The sequence below is a fragment of the Centruroides vittatus genome, unplaced genomic scaffold (assembly GCF_030686945.1).
Source record: "Centruroides vittatus isolate TY-2023 unplaced genomic scaffold, ASM3068694v2 contig_596, whole genome shotgun sequence".
NCBI classification, from domain to species: Eukaryota; Metazoa; Arthropoda; class Arachnida; order Scorpiones; family Buthidae; genus Centruroides; species Centruroides vittatus.
Genome location: NW_027122360.1, coordinates 796,468 through 803,964, shown reverse-complemented (window position 1 = coordinate 803,964; position 7,497 = coordinate 796,468). Strand labels below are relative to the sequence as shown.

The following is a 7,497-nucleotide window of genomic DNA, read 5'->3' as shown; positions in this document are numbered from 1 at the left end:
TGTCGCCCTTTTTGTATTTTTATTACGTATAAAAACGTGTAAAGTATTAATATATATTTAAAAATATTAAATATTTTAAAATTCGATTTAACCCGAAAAAAACAATTTAATTATAATTAAATATCGCGATTGACTTAATTTTAAACGTTTAATACATTTTAATTAATAGTATTAATAATATTATTATTTTTATACTGTAATAATTAAAATATATTTATTTTGAACAAATTTATAATTTGATTAATCTCGAAGCGGAGAACTGGCCGTGACGTACGGTCGAGAGAGATTACGCAGTTTAGCGAATTTCGATAAACGATTGGTCAATAATATATTAAATTTATATAAATTTTAAGTTTGTTATATAATAAGCAATATTTATTAATTATTCTCTCGAATAATAAGTTTGACGGACATAGATAATTAGTGGTAATTATGGAAGATGGCGCGTTATGTTTATATTAGTCGGGTCTTAGAGAAGTGCTAAGCCTAACCCGGGACGAAGAGTGAAAACACGCATTTCGTTAATCGATTTCAAGGAAGGAATGCAACCAAAGTTAACAATAATGACGAATGTGGTTTACACGTAAAAAGCGATTTAGTAAAAGGTGAATACATTTTCGTACAATATATCTTCGTCGTACAAATGAATCTTATTCGTAGCTCATTAATCAAACAAAACAAGATGCTCGCCTTTCATTACGCTCTTAGTTCAAAACACGATCAATCTAACTCCATTTATATACTTTTGACCATTAAAAACGACGATTAAAAAAAAGGCAACGAAAGTTTATTTAAATCGGATATTCGGATTTCGATCATTTATTCCTCTTTTTTCCTCCTCTAATTACATATTTTCAGATTATTAACTTAACTTTTCGATACAAAAGTTTATTATTGATTTAATTGTAAATTAAATAAGCATTTCTGTTCATTTGTAAAGATTAAATGATACATTCAATTGTCTTTTTTTTTTTTTTTTTTGGATGAGGAAGTTGTTTATATTAAACATTGATTTATCATTAAAAACAAAATTTGGAAGTTTAATTTAATATATTGCATGATGTTATATCTGGATGATAATATTAAAAATATGCAAGAAGTATGTCTAAATTAATTAATTTCTTATGGATTTATTCTAAACTATTATTTTTGAAGTTTTATTTATAAACTGATGTGTTTTCTTGTGTGCATTTTAGTAATGATCTTTCCAAATGTTAAAAACAGCATATTAGATCAATGAATATATTTAAAACTATGAATAAATTGGTGAATTTATCAAAATAATAACCAAAGACAAAATGTGGATGGAGCCACATTTAATATTTTTTAGATTCTGATGACGTTTTCTGTCGTACTGGCTTGTCTTTGTTTATGTGTATAACGAAATGAATTTAGAATAGATTACAGATTGTAAAGTGGCATTGTTATTTACGTAAATTTATTGTTGCGCCTCTATGTAATAACGCTCGAACTAGAGTGTCCCGTCGATTACTATGGAATGGTTACTTTGTTTTCTTTTATTTGTGGAGGATTGCTTGTGATGGTCTTCAACGAAACAAAAGAAGCAGAATGTTCAAACTATGTATATGATGATCTATTTTAGTTTTGTTTTTATATACAAAGAACAGTTTTACGATAAAGTCAAGTTTGTTTTTCTAGATTGCATTGTATTCTGATAAAGATCAGAATTCGTTCATTGAACTATTATAAAATTATTCATTTTTCCTGGCAAAATTGTTGTTATTCTTTAAATGGATTCATGAATATCAAAGATGATTTTCAGTGGAATAAATCTTGATTTATTTCTTTACAATCATTTTTTTGTTTCTTTTTATTTTAATTTTTCCTCATAAATGCTATAGTAAACATTATTTAAGTGTTTATTTTAGCATTAATGAGGTATTGAAATTTTGAAAATGCATAATAAAATGCTACAAAATATGGCACTGTCTTTGTTAAAATCTGCATAATTAAATATATTAAGTTTATTTTAAAAACATTTTGTATCACAGTTTGATCAATTTGTCCATTAAAAAGTTGAAGATAAGCAAACTGTAATTGAAAGTGCTTTTAAGAAGCTTTCAATTACATCTTTTTATTTAGTATTGCAATTATGCAGTTTTATTTTTATGAAAGGTAATGTTTAAGCAATAAATCTAGATTTTATTCAGCTGAAAATCATTTTGATTATGCATTTGTTCTAATAGTGACATTCATATATATCAATTTTTGAGTTAAAATAGCTTAACAATTACAGAAATAATAAAATCCAATGACAAATATTTTTAACTCCCTTCTCATATAAGAGGCTGTCCATAAATTACATCTACATTTTTCTTCAAATTTTATTCCCCTCCCATTGTCTCAGTTTGTCCAAGTTTCCATAACTCCTACCCCTTTGGACATCCAACAAAACTCAAATCCCTGCAAAACCTTTATCGCTATATGAATAATAAAATGCATAAACTGTATAAAATTTAATGAAATAAAATGAATGTCCATTGAAGTTCAACCCCTTCCCCTCCCCCTCTGTCTGACTTGTCATAACACCCTTCCTCCCTTCCAGTGTGGATGTCATTTATGGTCAGCCCCTAAGTGAAAAACACTTTTTTAAAAAGCTTTATAATATCATCCAGATTAAACATTTGTTCTAGATAATATTGTGACTGTGATGTTTTATTGGAATTACTCAGTCTCAATTTTAGAATCAAGGCATTATTGCTAGAAAATTCAACTGATAAAGTTGATTCTTAGCCTACTAACATAATTAATATATTTTAGGTCAGTGGTTCCCAACCTTTTCTAGGATGCGGAACACTTTTGTGAGCAATTTTCTTTAGCGGAACACTTACTTAAGTTAATATGAAATACATAAGCTTGTCATCAGTTATTTTATTAGAATTGAGCAGTTATAATTCAAAATCTCTACTCATATTATTAATGCCAATTCTAAGACAGGAAAAAATATACCTAAATAACTTTAATGGGAAACTTGTGCCTGATGTTTTTTATATATTTCATTCAGTTTTTATCATTGCCTTTATCTTATTCGAAACAGTAGTACACTCCATAAGTACGAGTCGTACATATATATTTAAGTTTATGAAAATTTTATGATTTTAATTTTTTGATATTCGGCGGTTCGAATACGATTGTACACTTTCCGATTTGCGACTAAATCTGCGGAACACTTGGGAGATGCTTATGGAACACCAGTGTTCCGCGAAACACCAGTTGGGAACCACTGTTTTAGGTCATGTTATTTCACTTTAAACATATGTTTTTAAGGATATAATTAACAGAAAATATTATCATTGTAATTATCTGAAATCCAGCAAAACATATGAACCAGTTCAAGAACTTTAATATAGTAAAACCTGTGTAAATCAAAATTGATGGTAAGAATATTTTTTTCTGTTTGGCAGGTTTCCATTTGAACAGGTTTTTTTTTTCTTTAACATAAGAAAATCACTCTATTCTAAAGAATTTTTTTTATTTAAGCAGGTTTCCATTTTATTCAGGTTCTGCTATGGACATGTGATACTGTACATGTAAATTGTTTTAAAGTGTTAATTATCAATTACATTCAATCAATCTAGTACTACATTTGTGTTAATTTTTCATTACATATAATAGCAAAACAGTAAATTCCATGTGTGATGTGAATGAATGAGAAGTAAATTCCATGTTTATTATTTTATATGTTTGGTTTGTAGAAGTACTTGATATTGTTGATTTTAGTGTACAATAACTTAGGTACAAATTATTTCACATATCTTGTATGGTATGTATAGTACTCAGTTAGGTTCTGAAAGATTTTAAAAATTCCAGAACCTCTTTGGTAATGCATAGTGACCTTGTCAGAGATTCATCAACAATCCATTTTCTTCACTAAGTAAATAGACTGGTCCCTGCTATTCCACATTTTTATAATCCATCCAAGATTCCTGAAACAAGCTTGGTTGGAATGTAACTGAACTTTTGATTTTAAAATTGAGCAATTTAAGCATGTGAAATCTTATCATCAACTTTTTCAGTATTTTTCATGATTTTACAACAATTTGACAAAACGATTTGTGTGCTTTTTTCAAAATTTTTGTAAACCAAAGAAAAGTTATATTGCTTTTTTATATACAAATTCATGCAGAATAATTAATAAATTAATTAATGACTTTTATTCTCAATTATGTTTCAAAACAAAAAAACCACACTTTGATTAATATTGCATAAACATTTTTGAAGCTTTACATTAATATAGACACCACTCCATACCAGGATATATGTACAACAGACACAGAACCAACTTATGGTGCATATAATACTAAAAACAAACACTGCACAAGAACTGTAAACAAAACTGAAAACAATTTAATAAAACAGCTTTAAAACAATTGTGTAGGCAATGTATCTAATAAAAATGTCTGGCTCCTATGATTTAACTTACAAGAATATCTATGTGTTTATTCATTATTTTAAACTAATAATATCTACTGAATAATTTTCTTATATACATTAAATCTACATGATGCCAGCCTGTCATCCATGCAGTAAAGTACCTACCTACAAGAGACTTAAGCTGGCACCTATTGCAATCTTATGATTTGTCATTGGCTTTAATCTCCATCCTTCATTTATGCTGGCCAAACCCACTATGAGTCAGATCTACTTGTGGTCAGTAAAATAAGAAACCAGTTGCAGAACTTATTGTGTATTAATGTGTTACATCAACAAATCCACTTTTAACTGATATGTGCTTATCCTAAATATATTAGGTACTGTACATTACAGATATAATTAAATTAAATATTAACATGAAATAAGGCATTTGAAAATGCTAATTTTAATATACTTGCTATAAATAATAATTAGGCAAATATCAAATTGGATGCTGTACTTTCATAAAATTTTTAATAAACTTACTCAATTTGAGTTAATATAAAAAAGAAGATAAACACTGCACATATAACCAATATCCAGCAAGAAGAAACTACAAGAAAGCAAATGTTTTCATTTTTGTTTAATGAGAATAGTCATGCTAACTCTAGTGAATTATATGTGCAGTGTTTATTAATGTATGCCAAGTTTAGAGTAGCTGAATTTATAAAAAGAAGATAAGTGAAAATTTATTTTAATAACTATTTAATTTATAAAACTCAAAGCTTTATAAATTAAATAATTGTCATGATATTTTAGATATATTTTATCTGCTCTTTTTAAAATAATTGTTACAAGGATTTTCCTTCAAAAGTATGATTTGGGTAAATATTAGATTAAAATTAAAGGAAAAGATGATTTATGAAAATGATTCCAATATATTATTGAGAGAAAAATTAAAATAAAGAAATCTTGTAATAATGATTAATTGTAAAAGTTAATTTATATAGATTTATTTAAAGTGATGCTGACAATTATAAGATATTCTTGATAGGCATGGAAAAATATTCTCTTAGTATCTGCATGGTGGAAATGGTTATACAGAATTAGTCAAAATGATGATGTCACTTTGCAAGAGTTATTAGGACATATACAAGTTATTGTCTATATCAATAATGATATACTAGAGAAAGTGTGGTTTGGATTTGATGTGTAAAATGTTGATTATTACACTTATATGCTATATATATTGCTGAAAAATTTAATTTTTTTTTCAAAGAAGCAGTATAATTAAGTTTAAAAAATATGTTAATTTTTACATGATTTTGACTAACTTTGTGTAATAATAATAATAATTCAATTTTAAGAATATAATTTCAAATATAATGTTTGTGTTTGCTGCTAAAAATAAAATAATTTATATTCTTTGAGTGTGTGTATAAATATATTAATAATTTTGTTTGATAAAATAAATCATCATTAAGCTGTATGCAGTATGCAATTCTGATTACATAAATTTATCTATCTGAAGATAGTGTAGCTTAATGTCTTATTAAAGAGCTTATGTAATCAATAATAATAATAATTATTATTTGTAAAAAAAGTACAGAAACTGATCACTTAAATTTATATTTTGTTGTAACAAAGCAAACATATTTGTCAATGTTTTTAATTATTTCCAAACAGGAACAATTAATTGACATGACTGACTGAATGTTAGTGTTTTAAAGTGGAAATAAAAAATCAGAACTGTTTTTAGTGGATAAAATCAATTAATATGATAGTAAAAGATGTGCAATATCCTTCATTGCATCTTTAGATAAAGACAAAACATATTTATATTTGACAAAGTTAAAATTTTAAGAATTAAATATAATTCTGAAAAAACTCTTTTTCTCTGACAGTGTCTTAATTGCAAAAATGATAAAGATCTTGGGCTTCAGCTATATCCTATAAGAAAGATTGATGTGAATTTTTTAAAATCAGTTTTTGAAACTTTTTGATATGTTTGCATTTTACAGAATTATTTTATGAAAATATTAGCTTATTACATTTTTATCTTTATCTAAGCATGCTAATGTTACTTACTGCTTAAATGTCAAGATACATGTACTGTATAAGTTGAAATCAGTTACATGTATATTGGAAGCAATAAATTTATGAAATAAATGTCTGTTCATAAAATACATATAAATTCATAAGAATTGAAAATTTAATACATTATTTAGATCTCTATAGGAAATAAAATATGTAAAGGATTGTGTCATTTGAATATCATTTGATTGTATGAGTAATAAAAGTGTAATTACTGATGGTTAATTCATGATCGTAAGAAATAAAATATGCTAATTACTTCTGAATACATTATTTCATAATTATAAATGCTATGTCAATTTAGTATATATCACTCAATCATCTACACACAATCTTGTGCATCAGCAAAAAAGGTTTATTAAGCTGAAAAAACTAACAGTTTTAGTCATATTTAATGACTTTCATCAGCTTGTTTCAAAAATTGAATGTTTTCAAATACAAATGGAAATAGAACAAAAAAAAAAAAAAAAACACATAAGCACTGAGCATGATTTAAATATAAAAAATTTTACTTGTTCTGGTATATTGCTTTGACATAAACAAAAACTAAAAGATAAGGGATAGTAATAAAATTCATGTTGTATTATATTGTGTAGTCCTCAAATCAGGATTTCCAAACACTCAGTATTACCTTTAGGTCTCTGTAGTTGACAAGGTTGTGAATTTATTTATAGATTTTCAGAGCCTGAACATGTCTATGATGATGCTTGGTGACCCTAAATTCTTGGTGAACATTGATCAAATTGTCTAAGGTATAAGCAGCAGGGCTTTACAGAAGAATAACTTCTTAATGCCATACTTATGTCCTTTTAACTGCAAAGTTAAGGATTACATGGTGACTCCCACATACACCAAGTTGTATGCTATTCTATCATCTCTAATGAGTACAGTGGGTGATCGGTTAACGAACAAATTGGATAATGAACACTTTCACGAAAGATTTTTATGTTTGGACAACAAACACCTCACAGAACAAACACAAGAAGAAGCAATGTAAAATAATGAATACCGATTGGTCTTCCCTTGTCT

General features: G+C 26.7%; 1 protein-coding gene across 1 annotated transcript in view; it reads left to right on the top strand.

Annotated features, from left to right (window-relative positions):
* The first annotated feature begins 276 nt into the window (after positions 1-276).
* Positions 277-7,497, top strand: part of LOC136979217 (putative leucine-rich repeat-containing protein DDB_G0290503) — a 90,973-nt gene continuing 83,752 nt past the window's right edge. The window contains exon 1 of the mRNA XM_067275158.1: positions 277-605. The gene's annotated coding sequence lies outside the window, so the exon portion shown is untranslated. The remainder of the gene's footprint in view (positions 606-7,497) is intronic.